Here is a 20,378-nt window from a genome sequence, read left to right as displayed (position 1 = left end):
TTTAAAACACGTGGCATATCTAATGCTGTAAAATTTAAATCTTTTTAAAATAATTTTTTACCATGTATGAATGAAAAGTAAATCACTCTCCACTCCGTCATCAAACAGCTCCCCTTCAAGGTGGAGCCCCAGCACCAGTGTTGACTGTTCTGTTGAGATGTTTTGTGTATCAGAAAGAACTTGTGAACATGCGGTCTTCCTGTTTCTAAACACAAATGATAGCTGTTCTTTCTTTTTATCACTTAATATTGTATCTCAGATTATATCAGTGCATATGGCTATCTCATTCTTTTTAGTGACTACATAGTATTATACTCTCTCCATTTCCTACTCCTTATTTTCGATGATTGTCCATCAGAGTTTACATAATATAGGGATTACACCCTGATATTAACATCCAAATTTGTTGTGCTCATTTTATATGTGAAAATGAGAAATCCTAGGTCAAGCACTAATAGTAGATTTCCCAGCCTCTTTGTTACCTTGTTTTTAATTTCTTTCCAGGTTTTGAGTTGGTAAAATGATTTTACTTATCAATTTATTCTAGTCTTATAAACATATTTGTGAATCAGAATGATCAGAACTCAAGTGTATATCAGGGAAGGCAATGGCACCCCACTACAGAACTCTTTTGCCCGGAAAATCCCATGGACGGAGGAGCCTGGCTGGGTTTCTAAGTCCATAGGGTTTCTAAGAGTCGGACACAACTGAAATGACTTCACACACACACACACACACACACACACACAGACAATATGTTACCTGTGAAACATTGGTGCTAGTGGGTTTCTTTCTGGTGATTGACAGGTTTTGGATTCTGAGAGACTGAGTGATGATGATGACTTATCTGAAATCCTACAAGATATAGACAGCAAGCTTTCCAAGATGATGCAACAACTGGATGAACCTGAGGCTGCTGCTATCGATGAAAGAGCAAAACAAGTGAGCTTGCTGCAGGGCATTGTAATTTCAGTGTGTCTCCAGGTTCACTCTTCAGAATCTCCACCAGGGGTCTCTGGGCCCTTTTCAATCATAAACCTCTTTAGACTCTCTTTAGACTAAGCTTCATGACTGGGTCTTAAAACGTGGCATGTTGAATGCAGGTCTCCTGAGAATCTGCAGCAGTGGTGGGGGTGGATGTAGGATGAGTGTGCTCTTCTGTGCACATGCACACCTATGCCTAAGAGACAGATTTCAGATAGGATTCTTAGAACCTACGTTCAGATTCCCTTAGAGCACAGAATGCTCTCATTTTGCAGACCCTTTATGTTTCATTATGATTGGTCCTCAGCACACTTGTGATGCAAGTGCTGTCGATGAATATCCACGAAAATTCAGTTTTAGGAAAAAATAAAGAAACATTTTGGGATAGTTTGAGTCTAGGAAGATTTACCAGGGAAGATATAAGTTGCTTCTGTTTCTAACCTGTAAGAAAACTCCTACATGATACTGTCACTCAATCCCTACTTCTTTGTTGTTTAGAATTTTATCCAGTTACTCCCTCCCCACCCATGCTCCCTTTGCCTTCTAGAAGAAGGTAGGTTGTCATCAGGATGAATCAGGAATTCACAACACCTTAACACTGTCCTCTGAATGGGGCTTGAAGATGATGTGTGTGAAAGCAATAAGCAATGTACATGGTGAGGAAGGCACTCGGTGAGTGACTTTCAGTCACGTGCTGTCTTTCTAACAAAGGTGAGGTGGTAGTCCTTGTACAGATGTGACAACTGAAGTCTAGTTTGAAGGACTTAGCCATTGTCATGCAGCCACCTGTGATTCATGCTGGAACAAGTTGGGATTGACACTGATGCTAAGATAGAGGGAGGGAGGGAAGGTGTGGTGTTCTTGCTGCTTGAGATGCATGATTTGGGGTGGGGTGAGGTTTCCAGCTGTATGTGGTGAGGCTTCCCCATTGAAAATTTCTCTCTGGATATTAAATGATGGATGCATTTTACCTTCTTCATCCGTTTCTGCATTTCCCAGACTCTCACTTGTAAGTAGAATAAAATTACTCATGTAATATTTAAAATATCTCTTAAAGAAAACATGCCCCAGTAACTAAAAGAGTATTTCTGTATGAAAGACTTATCTAAAATATGGCCTAAATTCCCTCTGTCACTGTTTCATCTCAATCCTCCTTAGAAATGAGGAAATGCACAGCAGTACCTCCACTGTTCATAGGGTAGGAGATAACTTTTTGTAAGCACTGTATTGTATGCAAATGTTGAGAAACTGAACATGGAGCTCTGAGTTTTTGTACCAAAAGTTCACAGAGTGCTATCATCTACTAGAGTGTCTCCCAGTCAGAGTTTCCCTCCTGAGACCTGATAATCATTTGTGATTCCCCATAAAACCTAGTTACAAAGCAGTCATGACCCTTACAAACCCTTTTGTTCTTTAGAATTACACATTACACATCAAAGAGAGGTGTCCCCGCCTATGTGTCAAAGTGTTCATTTAAAAACTATATCATCCTTATGCATGATCAAGACATTGAGTAATGAGAAATTGATCTCAGAATTTTAGATATGTCCAGATAAGATAACAGGGTTCAACCTCCTCATCTTACAGGTGAGGAAACTAAGTCCTCTTAGAAGGAATGTGGTCCCATGTATACAACTGGTGTTAAGCCAGTTTGCAGCAGACACAGAATTAGAAATCTGCTCTTTAAGTATATGTTTTAAATCAAGTGTCACATATGATATGTACAGAAGCAGACATAGGTCATAGAATTAGAAATCTTGTGATTCCTGGTCTAGTAATCCTGCACCTACTCTAACAATATTAATGGTAAGTTACATTTGTGTAGTTTTTTATAATTTATTTTACACAGTTCTTGCATGTATGATTTCACGTAATCCTCGTGACTGCCCTTTTTTGTCCCGAGTCATGGATGAAGAGATTGGTCCAGGGCTCACCCAAGGTGACAGAACTGGTCCCGAAAGCACAGAGGGGGAATCGCTGGGGAGGCTGAGTGCAGGCCTAGTTTCTGTGTTCTGTGTTGAGTCTGAGAATACTGCTCCTTTCACGTGGTCGCCAAGGTGGAGGCGGTCACTCAAGTTCACAGGGTGACAGAACCTCACTCTTAGATTTCAGTCCTGGCACTGGCTCGGGTCACCTCTACAGAAACAAATGCAGTTCTTGATTTTCATCCCATCTTGACATTATTTCTGCATACTCTGCATCCTGTTAAGAGGATAAACTCTCCGATTATCAGTTTTTTGAATTTCCAAGCATGTGATATCACTGCATTTTTCAGAGCTGTAACACCAGGATGATTAGTCAAAATCACAAGCTTTTCACTCTAATAGAGCAGGATTCATTCATCTGAAAAGAAAATCCAACATCTGGGAGAAGGTGCTTCCACATCACATTTTCTTGAAGAAATAGTTCAGGTGGACTGATCACTGTCTGATTGACCCTGATCCATGAAATAGCAGAGAAAGTACCTTTTAGATACATAAAGCTGAAGGGGGCATTAGTTTGCTAGGGCTGCCATACAAAGACCACAGAGCAGACGACTTAAACAACAGGAACTTATTTCCTCACAGCCCTGGAGGCTGGAAGTCTGAGATCGAGATGTCAGTAGGGTTGGTTTCCTCTGAGGACTCTCTCCTTGGCTTGGAGATGCTGTCTTCTCTCTGTGTCTCACATGTTCTTCCCTCTGTGTGAACCTGTGTCCTGGTCTCTTATAAGAACTCCAGTCTGTTAGATTAGGACCCACCTGTATGACTTCATTTTAGGTTTATTGTCTCTTTAAAGACACTGTCTCCAAACAGTCACATTCTGAGGTACTGGGGGACTTAGAACATCAACACCTAAAATTGGAGGGGACACAGTTCAGCTCAAAGAATGAATGCCTGTCATCTATTCTGTTCTGTGAAGAAGCAGATCTGGTTGAAGTTTTTTGAAGTTTCTTTGTTTCCAGTGTGTAACTACAAAATCCTCATATCCGAGCTCTGGAAGCCTGGACCCATTTGAATAAATGGAGGAGGCACTTAGCATCCATGTGGCCTTGTGATCCCTCAAGGTCTCTGAGCCTCAGGTCCTCACCTGTGTGTAGAGCAGGGATGACGGCCTGGCTGGCTTCTTCACACCTATTACAGGAATCAGATGAGAGAGCAGATGCTTAAGAGCTTTGAGAATACAAAATGTATTACAGTATAAATGTGGGATCATGTTTTAAAATGCTATAGACAGAAGGCTTGCCTCCCAATAACAAGAAATATACCCATAGTTCTAAGTAGCTTTGGAGAGTCTAAATCAGGGGTCCCCAACTCCTGGGTCAGTTGGTATGGGCCCCCAGCTCCTGGGTCAGTTGGCATGGGCCGTGGGCTGTTAGGGACTGGGCCACACGGCAGGAGGTGAGTGGTGTGCAAAAGATCAAAGCTTCAGCTGTGCTGCCCATCTCTCACTTTACACCTGACCCTCCTCTTTCTTGCCCTGTCTGTGGAAAAACTGTCTTCCAGAAACAGGATCCCTGGTTCCAAGAAGGTTGGAGACCACTGTTCTAAATAATTAAAATGTATTTATAATAAGATATTTTAAAACACGTGGCATATCTAATGCTGTAAAATTTAAATCTTTTTAAAATAATTTTTTACCATGTATGAATGAAAAGTAAATCACTCTCCACTCCGTCATCAAACAGCTCCCCTTCAAGGTGGAGCCCCAGCACCAGTGTTGACTGTTCTGTTGAGATGTTTTGTGTATCAGAAAGAACTTGTGAACATGCGGTCTTCCTGTTTCTAAACACAAATGATAGCTGTTCTTTCTTTTTATCACTTAATATTGTATCTCAGATTATATCAGTGCATATGGCTATCTCATTCTTTTTAGTGACTACATAGTATTATACTCTCTCCATTTCCTACTCCTTATTTTCGATGATTGTCCATCAGAGTTTACATAATATAGGGATTACACCCTGATATTAACATCCAAATTTGTTGTGCTCATTTTATATGTGAAAATGAGAAATCCTAGGTCAAGCACTAATAGTAGATTTCCCAGCCTCTTTGTTACCTTGTTTTTAATTTCTTTCCAGGTTTTGAGTTGGTAAAATGATTTTACTTATCAATTTATTCTAGTCTTATAAACATATTTGTGAATCAGAATGATCAGAACTCAAGTGTATATCAGGGAAGGCAATGGCACCCCACTACAGAACTCTTTTGCCCGGAAAATCCCATGGACGGAGGAGCCTGGCTGGGTTTCTAAGTCCATAGGGTTTCTAAGAGTCGGACACAACTGAAATGACTTCACACACACACACACACACACACACACACAGACAATATGTTACTGTGAAACATTGGTGCTAGTGGGTTTCTTTCTGGTGATTGACAGGTTTTGGATTCTGAGAGACTGAGTGATGATGATGACTTATCTGAAATCCTACAAGATATAGACAGCAAGCTTTCCAAGATGATGCAACAACTGGATGAACCTGAGGCTGCTGCTATCGATGAAAGAGCAAAACAAGTGAGCTTGCTGCAGGGCATTGTAATTTCAGTGTGTCTCCAGGTTCACTCTTCAGAATCTCCACCAGGGGTCTCTGGGCCCTTTTCAATCATAAACCTCTTTAGACTCTCTTTAGACTAAGCTTCATGACTGGGTCTTAAAACGTGGCATGTTGAATGCAGGTCTCCTGAGAATCTGCAGCAGTGGTGGGGGTGGATGTAGGATGAGTGTGCTCTTCTGTGCACACGCACACCTATGCCTAAGAGACAGATTTCAGATAGGATTCTTAGAACCTACGTTCAGATTCCCTTAGAGCACAGAATGCTCTCATTTTGCAGACCCTTTATGTTTCATTATGATTGGTCCTCAGCACACTTGTGATGCAAGTGCTGTCGATGAATATCCATGAAAATTCAGTTTTAGGAAAAAATAAAGAAACATTTTGGGATAGTTTGAGTCTAGGAAGATTTACCAGGGAAGATATAAGTTGCTTCTGTTTCTAACCTGTAAGAAAACTCCTACATGATACTGTCACTCAATCCCTACTTCTTTGTTGTTTAGAATTTTATCCAGTTACTCCCTCCCCACCCATGCTCCCTTTGCCTTCTAGAAGAAGGTAGGTTGTCATCAGGATGAATCAGGAATTCACAACACCTTAACACTGTCCTCTGAATGGGGCTTGAAGATGATGTGTGTGAAAGCAATAAGCAATGTACATGGTGAGGAAGGCACTCGGTGAGTGACTTTCAGTCACGTGCTGTCTTTCTAACAAAGGTGAGGTGGTAGTCCTTGTACAGATGTGACAACTGAAGTCTAGTTTGAAGGACTTAGCCATTGTCATGCAGCCACCTGTGATTCATGCTGGAACAAGTTGGGATTGACACTGATGCTAAGATAGAGGGAGGGAGGGAAGGTGTGGTGTTCTTGCTGCTTGAGATGCATGATTTGGGGTGGGGTGAGGTTTCCAGCTGTATGTGGTGAGGCTTCCCCATTGAAAATTTCTCTCTGGATATTAAATGATGGATGCATTTTACCTTCTTCATCCGTTTCTGCATTTCCCAGACTCTCACTTGTAAGTAGAATAAAATTACTCATGTAATATTTAAAATATCTCTTAAAGAAAACATGCCCCAGTAACTAAAAGAGTATTTCTGTATGAAAGACTTATCTAAAATATGGCCTAAATTCCCTCTGTCACTGTTTCATCTCAATCCTCCTTAGAAATGAGGAAATGCACAGCAGTACCTCCACTGTTCATAGGGTAGGAGATAACTTTTTGTAAGCACTGTATTGTATGCAAATGTTGAGAAACTGAACATGGAGCTCTGAGTTTTTGTACCAAAAGTTCACAGAGTGCTATCATCTACTAGAGTGTCTCCCAGTCAGAGTTTCCCTCCTGAGACCTGATAATCATTTGTGATTCCCCATAAAACCTAGTTACAAAGCAGTCATGACCCTTACAAACCCTTTTGTTCTTTAGAATTACACATTACACATCAAAGAGAGGTGTCCCCGCCTATGTGTCAAAGTGTTCATTTAAAAACTATATCATCCTTATGCATGATCAAGACATTGAGTAATGAGAAATTGATCTCAGAATTTTAGATATGTCCAGATAAGATAACAGGGTTCAACCTCCTCATCTTACAGGTGAGGAAACTAAGTCCTCTTAGAAGGAATGTGGTCCCATGTATACAACTGGTGTTAAGCCAGTTTGCAGCAGACACAGAATTAGAAATCTGCTCTTTAAGTATATGTTTTAAATCAAGTGTCACATATGATATGTACAGAAGCAGACATAGGTCATAGAATTAGAAATCTTGTGATTCCTGGTCTAGTAATCCTGCACCTACTCTAACAATATTAATGGTAAGTTACATTTGTGTAGTTTTTTATAATTTATTTTACACAGTTCTTGCATGTATGATTTCACGTAATCCTCGTGACTGCCCTTTTTTGTCCCGAGTCATGGATGAAGAGATTGGTCCAGGACTCACCCAAGGTGACAGAACTGGTCCCGAAAGCACAGAGGGGGAATCGCTGGGGAGGCTGAGTGCAGGCCTAGTTTCTGTGTTCTGTGTTGAGTCTGAGAATACTGCTCCTTTCACGTGGTCGCCAAGGTGGAGGCGGTCACTCAAGTTCACAGGGTGACAGAACCTCACTCTTAGATTTCAGTCCTGGCACTGGCTCGGGTCACCTCTACAGAAACAAATGCAGTTCTTGATTTTCATCCCATCTTGACATTATTTCTGCATACTCTGCATCCTGTTAAGAGGATAAACTCTCCGATTATCAGTTTTTTGAATTTCCAAGCATGTGATATCACTGCATTTTTCAGAGCTGTAACACCAGGATGATTAGTCAAAATCACAAGCTTTTCACTCTAATAGAGCAGGATTCATTCATCTGAAAAGAAAATCCAACATCTGGGAGAAGGTGCTTCCACATCACATTTTCTTGAAGAAATAGTTCAGGTGGACTGATCACTGTCTGATTGACCCTGATCCATGAAATAGCAGAGAAAGTACCTTTTAGATACATAAAGCTGAAGGGGGCATTAGTTTGCTAGGGCTGCCATACAAAGACCACAGAGCAGACGACTTAAACAACAGGAACTTATTTCCTCACAGCCCTGGAGGCTGGAAGTCTGAGATCGAGATGTCAGTAGGGTTGGTTTCCTCTGAGGACTCTCTCCTTGGCTTGGAGATGCTGTCTTCTCTCTGTGTCTCACATGTTCTTCCCTCTGTGTGAACCTGTGTCCTGGTCTCTTATAAGAACTCCAGTCTGTTAGATTAGGACCCACCTGTATGACTTCATTTTAGGTTTATTGTCTCTTTAAAGACACTGTCTCCAAACAGTCACATTCTGAGGTACTGGGGGACTTAGAACATCAACACCTAAAATTGGAGGGGACACAGTTCAGCTCAAAGAATGAATGCCTGTCATCTATTCTGTTCTGTGAAGAAGCAGATCTGGTTGAAGTTTTTTGAAGTTTCTTTGTTTCCAGTGTGTAACTACAAAATCCTCATATCCGAGCTCTGGAAGCCTGGACCCATTTGAATAAATGGAGGAGGCACTTAGCATCCATGTGGCCTTGTGATCCCTCAAGGTCTCTGAGCCTCAGGTCCTCACCTGTGTGTAGAGCAGGGATGACGGCCTGGCTGGCTTCTTCACACCTATTACAGGAATCAGATGAGAGAGCAGATGCTTAAGAGCTTTGAGAATACAAAATGTATTACAGTATAAATGTGGGATCATGTTTTAAAATGCTATAGACAGAAGGCTTGCCTCCCAATAACAAGAAATATACCCATAGTTCTAAGTAGCTTTGGAGAGTCTAAATCAGGGGTCCCCAACTCCTGGGTCAGTTGGTATGGGCCCCCAGCTCCTGGGTCAGTTGGTATGGGCCGTGGGCTGTTAGGGACTGGGCCACACGGCAGGAGGTGAGTGGTGTGCAAAAGATCAAAGCTTCAGCTGTGCTGCCCATCTCTCACTTTACACCTGACCCTCCTCTTTCTTGCCCTGTCTGTGGAAAAACTGTCTTCCAGAAACAGGATCCCTGGTTCCAAGAAGGTTGGAGACCACTGTTCTAAATAATTAAAATGTATTTATAATAAGATATTTTAAAACACGTGGCATATCTAATGCTGTAAAATTTAAATCTTTTTAAAATAATTTTTTACCATGTATGAATGAAAAGTAAATCACTCTCCACTCCGTCATCAAACAGCTCCCCTTCAAGGTGGAGCCCCAGCACCAGTGTTGACTGTTCTGTTAAGATGTTCTGTGCATCAGGAAGAACTTGTGAACATGCGGTCTTCCTGTTTCTAAACACAAATGATAGCTGTTCTTTCTTTCTTTTTATCACTTAATATCGTATCTCAGATTATATCAGTGCATATGGTTATCTAATTCTTTTTAATGAATACATAGTATTATTCTTTCTCCATTTCCTACTCCTTATTTTCGATGATTGTCAATCAGAGTTTATAGAATACAGGGATTACACCCTGATATGAATATTCAAATTTGTTGTGCTCATTTTATATGTGAAAATGAGAAACCCTTGGTCAGGCACTATTAATAGATTTCCCAGCCTCTTTGTTACCTTCTTTTTAATTTCTCTCCTAGTTCTGAGTTAGTAAAATTATTTTACTTATCAATTTAGTCTTAAAATCATATTTGTGAATTAGAATGATCAGAACTTAAGTGTATATTCAGGTTTTGCATTATGTCCAACCCCCATGAAGGTTTTAATGGGGCTTCTTCCTCCATAGAATAAATACACGCCTGGTTTTTCCTATTGTACCTCTAGTAGTGACATGATTTTCTTCACACGAAGCAGTGGACCTAAGAATGTGGTGCCTTAGGAGAAGGACTTTAAAACTCATAAATGTGTGGTTTTTGTCTTTTCCCCCCCACAGGTGCACTCTGAAAGAGAATAACCAGATATCACTCACAGTGACCATGTGATTATGAATATTATGAATGTCCAATGGACAACCCTCAGTCTTCACAACTTTTGAGTCAACTCTGTGATTCTACCATGAGTTCATGTCTATTCCAAAGGCTTTGTTCCAATTGGTTTCTGTACTGCCTAAATTATGTTGTTCTTTTTTTACTCCAGGAACAGATATTTACATATTATAAGATATTAATCTATAATTTTTCTCCAACTTCACTCTGTGATTTCAAGCTCTTGAAAAAGGATTTATTGTGTTTATTTATGTGTTATACTATTTTCTTTTTTATCCAAATCAGAGGTGCAGGACACCAAGAAAAGCTGTCTCCCAGGTTTTGTGTCTTGAGAAGCCAAACTCATCTTCTAATATTTGAGATAAAGTTCTTACAATTTTTTTAACTGTTCCTAGAATTACATATTACTTTCTAATTATATAGCAGATTCTTGAAGATTGTGTGAAGTTGTCATTTTGTGCCACCACTTCTTTTAACAGAACTATGATCCATTTTCCACTGAAAGACCTCTGGTTAAAATACTATAGAGAAAAGTAATAGGGAAAACATATAGTATATGTAGTTTAAGTGACATTATAGGAGAGAGAGGTGTCACCCTCCAAAAAACATATGGTTAAAATACAGAAGGGCAATATTGTACGTTAATCTCCTCTGTCCCCCGCATTGCTGGCAGATTCTTTACTGCTGAGCCATTGGGGAAGCCCTCTAAAAGAGAAGGAAGAGAAAATATGCTTTCTCAAAGTAGGAACCCCTCTAGGGGATTTGCTAATGAAGAACAGACATGTCTAGACTGTCTTATAGATAGATGATTTTATTTTTTTACATTAAAAAATGTAAAATATATATAACATAAACTTTGCCATATAGCCATTTTTAATCACACAATTCGGTGGCATTAATCATATTCACGGTGTTGTGCAGCCATCATTGTCTGGGTAACTTTTGGTAATTATGTGCTTCCTATTCAGTGTGTTATTTCTGCAGAGTCATTTTGGTAAGTTTCATTTTTCTTGAAGTGGATCTGTTTCCTGTGGGTTTTGGGCTTGATTGGCATAAATTTATTCACAATATCTTATATGTTTAATCTCTGCAGCATCTCTGTGTTCTTTTGGCCTTTTAATTTTCTTTGAGGCTTCTCCTTTTTTTTGAATAATCTTGTATAACTTTTTCCTATTTTCAAAGAGTCAACTTTTTGCTTGATTGATGCTCTGTTTTTCTTTCTAGTTCATCATATCATTCTTTCTTTCTTTCAACTTTTCCTTTATTTTGAGATTTTTTTCTCAAATTCTTAAATTGGAAACAATAATGTCATTATTTTTCAAACATAAGTGTATAAAGCTGACATTTTTTCTGAGATCCACTTTGGCTACAACCTACAAGCTTTGATGCCTACCACCAATCACTAGCCAAAGTATTATGCATTTTCTAATTCCTAATTTAATTCATTAACTATATCTTTTACCCATGAGTTAGTCATAAGCATAATGTTCTCTAAATTTCATATGCTAATGGCTTTTTTCTGTTAGATTGAACATGTGGAACTGCTAACATTCAGCCTTTTATATAAAATGGCACTTTTATATGTTTAAACATAATAGTTTTCTTTTATGAATATATAACTTAATTTCATTTTGGTCAGACAACATTAGGTTGTGGATTTTAAACCAAAGGTAATGATATTTACACAAAAAGTCCTTGTTTCCACCATTTTGTGGTTTTAAAATGTTTTAAGTACATGTGTAACCAGTAATTTTCAAATAAAAGTCCTCCCTGAGTACTGGAATGTTTTCTGATACATGTTTCAGGTTGGTTCTCTGGAATGCAGACTCAGATGGAGTTTAGTTCTTGAATGTTTATCAGGGGTGCCCTTGGAATCAACACTGTGGAATCAGGAGGGAAGAAACAGGATAGGGCAGAAGGAAAGATCAAGGGGGAACAATAGCCAGATGACCTTAGCTGATCCCATGGGGCATCTGGAATGAAGATGGCCCTTCAGGGTTGTCCTGACACATCCAATGGCCAGGTCTTTATACCTCCACCTGGAAGGGTCACTGCACGCAGGCTGGTGGTTTAAGGTTGCCCACTGGTACCACTTCTAGCAGGTAAACATTGAGTCCTTGAAGGCAGGTCTGAACATCATGTCTCTATGTCCCCCCACATCATGTGTAGGTGATGATGTACTGTGGGGGAAACTCTTGATGACTGATGTGTAAGTCAAAATGATGACTTAGTGATTCTCCTCAATAACCTCTGGCTTAAAAAGTAGAGGAGAAGGTCCATGAAGGGGAAAAATCTCATTTTCTAGGGTCAGCACAGTTTTCACCTCTTCTCGGAAGTCACCTTTAGATCAGTCATCATCCTTAAGTAAGTCATATTTCTGTAATACCCTGAGCACCTCTCATTTGTTAAACTGAACCATACTTGGTTAGTGTCCTATTGTCATCCAGTATGGTGATTTTTAAACAAGAGAACATTTTTAAACAGATGTTCTTTCCATTTTACACAGGTTATAAAAAGTTATGTAGCCTGCCCTGACTATGAATATTCAGACATGGTCTGTTTTCTCACTAAACCAAGTGAGAACAAGACTTGGAACTGTGCCCTGTTCACTTTTTAATTACATCTTTCAGCACAGTGTTTATCACATGGGGGGGCACTTAGTAAATGTTTGCTGAATGAATAAATGATAACTGAGAACAAACCTTCCTTGCTAACTTCATAATTTTGGAATTCTAAGAAGTAGCCTGGGATAACAGAAAGCCCTGGTTTTGTAATCAGTTGCACTGACTTGCCTGTCAGGTCTTTCTCTGCTCCTCACCAGCAGTGTGGGTGCCCAAAGAATGTACTGTCCAGAGTAGGACACTTGAGAGTGAAAGGAAAGCAGTAACCAGGCACAGTGCCAGGGAAATAAACTGGCACTATCTTTGACAAAATGGACTATGGACATCCTACAGCCATGTAGCCTTAGTTACATGTTTGGGTAAATATCTTAACCTCTGAATCTCAGCTTCTTCATCTGGAAGATGAATATGATTCCTGCTCTTGGAGTTCTTTGGTGGGGATGATGGATGGACCAAGAGCATCCAGAGACACAGGGTGGAATCACTGACCTTGGTGATTCCTAATCACCAGGAGAGGAGAGCAAGATGAGTGTGGATGAAGGAGGTTTGTAGGGTGTATTTGAGGAGTATTGAAGGTGTATTTGAGGTGTATTTGAGGAGGTCCTCATCTGATGGCCTAAACCAGACTGTCCTTCCTCCACATGTCGTTAAAATGACATAAGCTTCCAGGGAGGAGCACAAGCTCTGGAGTCAGCCTTCCAGGGACAAATACTGACTCTGGGCATTGCTGACGGGGTTTGGATATAAATTCTGCTCCTGTTTCCCATGGGTTCTTAAGGTTGGGAAGTTCACTGTGCTTCAATGTCTTTGTCTGAAAGTTGGCATGGGATAGTATGATTCACAGAGGGTTGTTGCAAAGATTGACTATGACAGTGACACTCACTGTGTGGTCTGTGCACTAGTGTCAGTCCATGAACTGTTTATAACCAGGTTAGAAGTAAGTACAGGAAACTCAAGAAAGCTAGAAACTCAGAGCCATCAGCTATTGCCATGACATCCACACTCAGTATGGGTGGGATCCTGAACATCCCAGAGAGTGTGAGTATTGCACTTGAAGGGGGAGGTGTACATGTTTGAGCTGCACACTAGCCATGCACAGTGGATCAGTGACTAAGCTGCAATGGGCTGAAAATGTAAAATTAAATAAAACTGATATGTAATCCCAGACAGTTGAGAAAAACTGCTTTTAAACAATGCTGGATTTGTGATTAGCTGTCAGTCAGTACTACCGTCTCCAGCACTGACTTCTTATTGTTACCATCATATTTAGGTTTAAAATGAGACCATACAGACTTTCAAAAGGCAATACTATTCATTATAAGAGTTTTTAATAGCATTTAAAAATTAGAAATAGTTAAATTCCTGTTCAAGTTTCAGTTGAGTTCAGTCGCTCAGTCATGTCCAACTCTCTGTGACCCCATGGACTGCAGCATGCCAGGCTTCCCTGTCAGTCACCATCCCCAGAGCTTGCTCAAACTCATGTCCTTCAAATCGGTAATGCCATCCAACCCTCTCATCCTCTGTTGTCCTCTTCTCCTCCTGCCTTCAATCTTTCCCAGAATCGGGGTCTTTTCCAATGAGTCAGCTCTTTGCATCCAAAGGTCAAAGTATTGGAGTTTCAACTTCAGCATTAGTCCTTCCAATGAATATTCAGGATTGATTTCCTTTAGGATGGACTGGTTGGATCTCCTTACAATCCAAGGGCCTCTCAAGAATCTTCTCCAACACCACAGTTCGAAAGCACCAATTCTTTGGCACCCAGCTTTCTTTATAGTCCAACTCTCACATCCATACATGACTATCGGAAAAACTATAGCTTTAACTATACAGACCTTTGTCAGCAAAGTAATGTCTCTGCTTTTTAATATGCTGTCTAGGTTGGTCACAGCTTTTCTTCCAAGGAGCAAGTGTCCTTTAATTTCATGGCTGTAGTCACCATCTGCAGTGATTTTGGAGACTCCCAAAATAAAGTCTGTCACTGTTTCTATTGTTTCCCCATCTATTTGCCATGAAGTGATGGGACTGGATGCCATGATCTTATTCTTTTGAATCTTGAGTTTCAAGCCAACTTTTTCACTCTCCTCTTTCACTTTCATCAAGAGGTTCTTTAGTTCTTTGCTTTCTGACATAAGGGTGGTGTCATCTGTATATCTGAGGTTATTGATATTTCTCCTGGCAATCTTGATTCCAACTTGTGCTTCATCCAGCCTGGCATTTCCCATAATGTTCTCTGCATATAAGTTAAATAAGTAGGGTGACAGTATTCAGCCTTGGTATACTCATTTCCCAATTTGGAACCAGTCTGTTGTTCCATGTCCAGTTCTAACTGTTGCTTCCTGACCTGCATACAGATTTCTCAGGAGGCAGGTAAGGTGATCTGGTATTCCCATCTCTTTAAGAATTTTCCACAGTTTATTGTGATTCACACAGTCAAAGGCTTTAGCATAGTCAATGAAGCAGAAGAAGGGGTTTTTCTGGAATTATCTTGCTTTTTCTGTGGTCCAACAAATGTTGGCAATTTGATTTCTGGTTCCTTTGCCTTTTCTAAATCCAGCTTGATCATCTGGAAGTTCACAGTTCACATACTATTGAAGCCTTGCTTGGAGAATTTTGAGCATTACTTTGTTACTGTGTAAGATGAGTGCAATTGTGTGGTAGGCTGAACATTCTTTGGCATTGCCCTTCTTTGGGATTGGAATGAAAAATGACTTTTTCCAGTCCTGTGGCCACTGTTGAGTTTTCCAAATTTGCTGGCATATTGAGTGCAGCACTGTCACAGCATCATCTTTTAGAATTTGAAATAGCTCAACTGGAATTCCATCACCTCCACTAGCTTTGTTCATTGTGATGCGTCAAGTTTAGAGGTCCCCCCCCCCAACAAGTCTGAAAACAATTCTGTGCATATATTTTATAGATTGTATTCTTGAATCAGCAGCATGGTCCTACTGTTGAAGAAGGTACCTAGAAACACGACAGATCACTTTAAAACCCTTCATAGTTTTTTTTTTTTTTAAATCAAGTTTTCATGTATAAGCTATAATTTTCATCTTAAAACAGAATATGAATTAACTGAGTTTTGTTTTTGAAACCTAATGTTCTAAGGGAAAAAGATTTTTTTTTCAAAAACTAAACCAGCAGTGTGTGTTCAAAATTGGGAGAAAAACATATTTCTTTGAATTTAGACCTAAAAAATAACATTACTAGAAGGAATAACATGCCCCAGCCCTATGGGATCTCCATCTATACACCAGACCCATCTGGCTTGCCTTAAGATTCAACCTGGGATTGTGTGATATTTTTAAGAAGAACAAGGTTAAGACTTAGACACACTAGGAATGTTCTACACAGAGTTTACATTGAATGGTTCTGACTAACTTCACTGTTTCACTCAGCAACAATGCTCACAATTATCCACCCCAGTAGGTAGAGGCTTTGGGTGTTCCAAACCAGTGTTTGATCCAGTAGTTAATCATTACATGAAAAACATTTTAAAAATTACATTTTGCAGGCTACCTAGATGACAAAATGAGTCTCTTAGATGGAGTTTATATCACATTAGAACTTTTGTAAGTAAATAATGATAAACAGTAGATTTGAGGATTTTTAAACCCTACATTTTACAACAATAAATTTTTTTTAAAATCCATAAGTTTATCCTGATTCCAATAAGACATAAAGTAGATAGGAGGAAGGGAAAGCTCTTTTTTGCAGTAGAAAGGCAGCTCACAAATGTAGACAGATTGAAAGAAAAGTACCATATGGCAGCCATTGTCATAAATAATTCAGACAAAATTCATCATTGACTGAACATACGATGAATGTTTGGAGGTTGGGTAAGACACAGCATTTTCATGGACTCAAAATATCTTCTCAGATTAGTGCTTTAGGGGAAAATTATATTTTTAAAGTGGAAAAATCTGGCAAACACCAGGCTAAGCAAGAACCAGAGTAAATATTGAACCTACTAACACCTTTGGCTTTTTTTTCTTGTTTCTTTAAAAATGTATATAAGTAAGCATGGCTGTCTTGCACTGTTGTGTTAACTTCTGCTGTACAGCAGTGATTCAGTTACACATATACATACATTCTTTCTCATGTAGGTTTAATCAATAGGGTGAGAATATACAGCCTTGTCATACTCCTTTACTAATTTTGACCCAGGCAGTTGCTCCATGTCCAGTTCTAACTGTTGCTTCTTGACCTGCATACAGGTTTCTCAGGAGACAGGTAAGGTGGTCTGGGATTCCCGTCTCTTTAAGTTTTCCAGTTTGTTGTGATTTACAGTCAAAGGCTTTAGTGTAGTCAACGAAGCAGAAGTAGATGTTTTTCTGAGCAGAAACCATGAGGCCCGCAAAGCCTGGAAATGGACTTCCTGGCCCTTTACAGGAAAACTCTGGCCACCCTGCCCCAGAGCTCTGCTGTTCTAAGTGTGTCCTGTGGACCAGAAGTATTGGCTGCCCTGGGAGGCTCTTAGGAACATGGAATCTTGTCTCTATCCCAGGCCTACTGACTCAGAATCTCCAGATCCCAGGAGAGTTCTGCTCATGCTGCAGTTAGAGAAGCACTGGTTTAGAGGCCCTGCTCGGGTCATCCTGTGGTTGCACCTCCCCCAAGTGCAGGCAGCCAGAGAGGACCAGGGGGTGTGGCCACCTGGAGCCCCGCCCCCTCCAGGCCCTGCTTTGAGCACCTGGACCCTAGAACCCCTGCTCCCAGCGCCAGTGCAGGACTCCTCCTGGGGCCCATCTCCCAGCCCAACGGGTGGTTAAGATTCAGCTATTTATGGGCACAAAGAGTGTGGCCTGAAATTGGACTTGAAGGCTGGGTAAATGTGCTCTTGCTTGAGCAGCAGATTCCTCAGGGCACAGAGAGGGTCAGAGCCAGAGGTGGGAAAGGCAAGGGGTGGGCTGGGGGCTGGGGTGGCCCCTCCCTCTGCTGTCCTGCGTTCTGGCTTGGAGCTCAGTGTCCAAAACCCCAGTCTGCTAGGTATTAATAGTTAGGAAGGTGTACTTGACAGTTCTGTTTGACTGATTTATAGCTTTTAAATATTTAAATATATAGTATGGGCTTCATTTATACTCCTGACCTGGGGCCATGGATGTGAGTGACAGGTCTGCTAAATGCTTCTCAAAGTGTGTTCAGAGGACCCCCTGCATAAACACCCACTGGGTTGTTGGATAAAAATTCAAATTCCCAGGCCCCACTATGTGACCTCCTGGATCAGATCTTTGGGGATGGAGCCCAGGAACCTGCATTCTGACTGGGCTCTGATCCACAGCAGAGCTACAGGAGCACTTGTAATTGAGGGGGTGGGGTGTAGCATGGAGAGGAGCTGCCCCAAGGGGCAAGAAGCTCAGAGAGAAGAGAGGGAGGTCCCAGGTCAGAGGTAGGTGCCAACCATAAGCTCATACCCTTCCTGCTTCTTTCCTGATTCTCCTCACAACCTGGCCTGACTCCACTCCCAGGAGCTGGCTGCAGGGAGAAGGTACCAGAACGGGGCAAGGGTGTCCTCCTGCCGACCATGGGGCTCTCGGTGGCTGCCCTGCAGAAGGAAGAACCCGAGTCAGGGGCAATAGGAGAAAAGGGGCTGCAGGTGCCTGGAGGGACCACATGGACCCACCCACGGAATTAAGCTGAAGCCACTGAGCAGGTCTTTGGTAAGGGAGACCTCCTGGTCCTGCTGGGACATGGGAGGAGAGGGGACAGACTGTGTGGTCCCACCTGCCTGGGCTCAGAGGCTGCATCTGTCAGTTAGGAGTTCTATGACATTGACCAAAGTCTTTAAGCTCTGTAAGATGGGGCTTTTAATACCCTCCAAGCTTACGTTAAGATTAAACATGATAGTCTTTTGTTCAGGCCCATGACACTGGCAGGATGGGCGAGTGTCATAGTCTTCATACTGGCAGGAATCTGTAGCCACCAACGAGCCCAGAAATGGCATGATAAGTAGTACAATAAAGCCCATTTGGGCACAGCCCTGAAGGCCAGTCCTTTAGGAGGTGCTTCTCATGTCAAGAGAATTGTGCTCGAAAAAGTAGGGATTGAAGCCAAAGAACCAAATTCTACCATCAGGAAATGTTTCGGGGTTCAGCTCACCAAGAATGGCAAAAAATCACGGCCTTTGTACCCAGTGATGGTTGCTTGAATTCTATTGAGGAAAATGACGCCATTCTGGTTGCTGGATTTGGTTGCAAAGGTCAACCAAATTGGTGACATTCCTGGAGTCTGCTTTAAGGTTGTCAAAGTAGCCAGTGTCTCTCTTTTGGCCTTATACAAAGGCAAGAAGGGAAGACCAAGATCATAAATTTTGATGATGAAAGCATGATAGTAATAAATTTTTATATACAAAAAGAAATTAAACGTGATAGTTAAGTAAAAACACATCCCGCCACACAGAATAGAATACGGGGCGACTGCTGTTTATTGGGACACTCATGAGTCGGATACGACTGAAGCAACTTAAGCAGCAGCAGCAGCAGCATTACCTTACACCTCTGCACTTCTTGATGCTTGGTATCATAGGAGCCACTTGTCACTGGCTGTGCTCAGTCACGTCCAACTCTTTTCAACCCTATGACTGTAGCCTGCCAGGCTCCTCTGTCCATGGGATTCTCCAGACAAGAACACTGGAGTGGGTTGCATTTCCTCCTCCAGGGTGTTTTCCCAACCCAGGCATAGAACTTGGCGTCTCCTGTGTCTCCTGTCTTGGCAGGCAGACTCTCTACCACTGAAAGACCTGGGAAGCGCCCATCACTGGCTGGTAAGACCAATTTCCTCAAACCCCCAGGGGGCGCTAGTGGTAAGGAATCTGCTCGCAACTGTAGGAGACCCAAGGGACGCAAGTTTTATTCCTGGGTCAGGAAGATCCCCTGGAGGAAATGGCAAATCACTCCAGTATTTCTGCCTGGGAAATCCCATCCTCTGTCCATGAGGTCCCAAAGAGTCATCATGACTGAGCGCACACACACACCTCAGACCCCAGGCACAGGAAGGCTCCAATCACAGCCCTGTTACAGATTCCTGCTTGGCCAGTGGCCCGGAGCTCCCTGAGTTTCCTGCGCAGGAGAGACTCCTAAAATTACTGCTGAGCTGATCCTCCTGTACAGATCCCAGGATTTCCTTCCCAGCAAGCCACATCTTGGGGCTCAGGCTCAGGTTTGTGATGAACTAAGGCTGTGGTGGTTTAGTTTCTAAGTCATGTCCGACTCTTGTGAACCCCTGGACTGTAGCCTGCTAGGCTCCTTTGTCCATATGGGGTCATCCAGGCAATAATACTGGAATGGGTTGCCATTTCCTTCTCCAGGGTATCTTCCCAACCAAGGGATCAAACCCAGGTCCCTGAATTGCAGGTAGATACTTTACTGGCTGAGCTAGGAGGGAAGCCCCAGAAGTGAAAGTGAAGTCTCTCAGTCCTGTCTGACTCTTTTCAACCCTATGGACTCCAGCCCACCAGGCTTCTCTGTCTATGGGATTTTCCAGGCAAGAATACTGGAGTGGGTTGCTATTTCCTTCTCCAGGGGATCTTCCCGACCTGGGGACCAAACTCAGGTCTCCCGCATAGCAGGTAGACTCTTTACCATCTGAGCATCTTTTAAAAGAAGTAACTACAGGAGTGTAACCCTTGGAGAGGCACTCATCCACACTGTAGGTTGTTTTGTAGCCAGCTTTTAATAAAATGAGTGAATTACTGTTGTCAGCATCTGCCCATAAATCTGCGTGTGTGTGTGTGTGTGTGTGTGTGTGTGTGTGTGTGTGCGCGCGCGCGCTCAGTTGTGTTCGGCTATTTCTGACCCCATGGACTATATAGCCTGCCAGGCTCCT

At 41.7% G+C, this 20,378-nt stretch overlaps 1 protein-coding gene, 1 long non-coding RNA gene and 1 pseudogene across 3 annotated transcripts in view; 2 read left to right on the top strand and 1 right to left on the bottom strand.

The window, feature by feature from the left end:
- TRPM3 (transient receptor potential cation channel subfamily M member 3) overlaps positions 1–20,378 on the bottom strand; it is a 936,946-nt gene that overhangs the window by 793,883 nt on the left and 122,685 nt on the right. The gene's annotated exons all lie outside the window — the stretch shown is intronic.
- Positions 5,388–11,719, top strand: LOC122453282. The gene is made up of 2 exons (XR_006272996.1): positions 5,388–5,484; positions 9,888–11,719. It is a non-coding gene; the product is annotated as an uncharacterized LOC122453282 (long non-coding RNA).
- Positions 18,432–18,861, top strand: LOC122453280 (annotated as a pseudogene).

This window comes from Cervus canadensis, chromosome 14 (genome assembly GCF_019320065.1).
Source record: "Cervus canadensis isolate Bull #8, Minnesota chromosome 14, ASM1932006v1, whole genome shotgun sequence".
NCBI lineage: Eukaryota > Metazoa > Chordata > Mammalia > Artiodactyla > Cervidae > Cervus > Cervus canadensis.
This window is presented reverse-complemented; position numbering and strand designations above follow the sequence as displayed.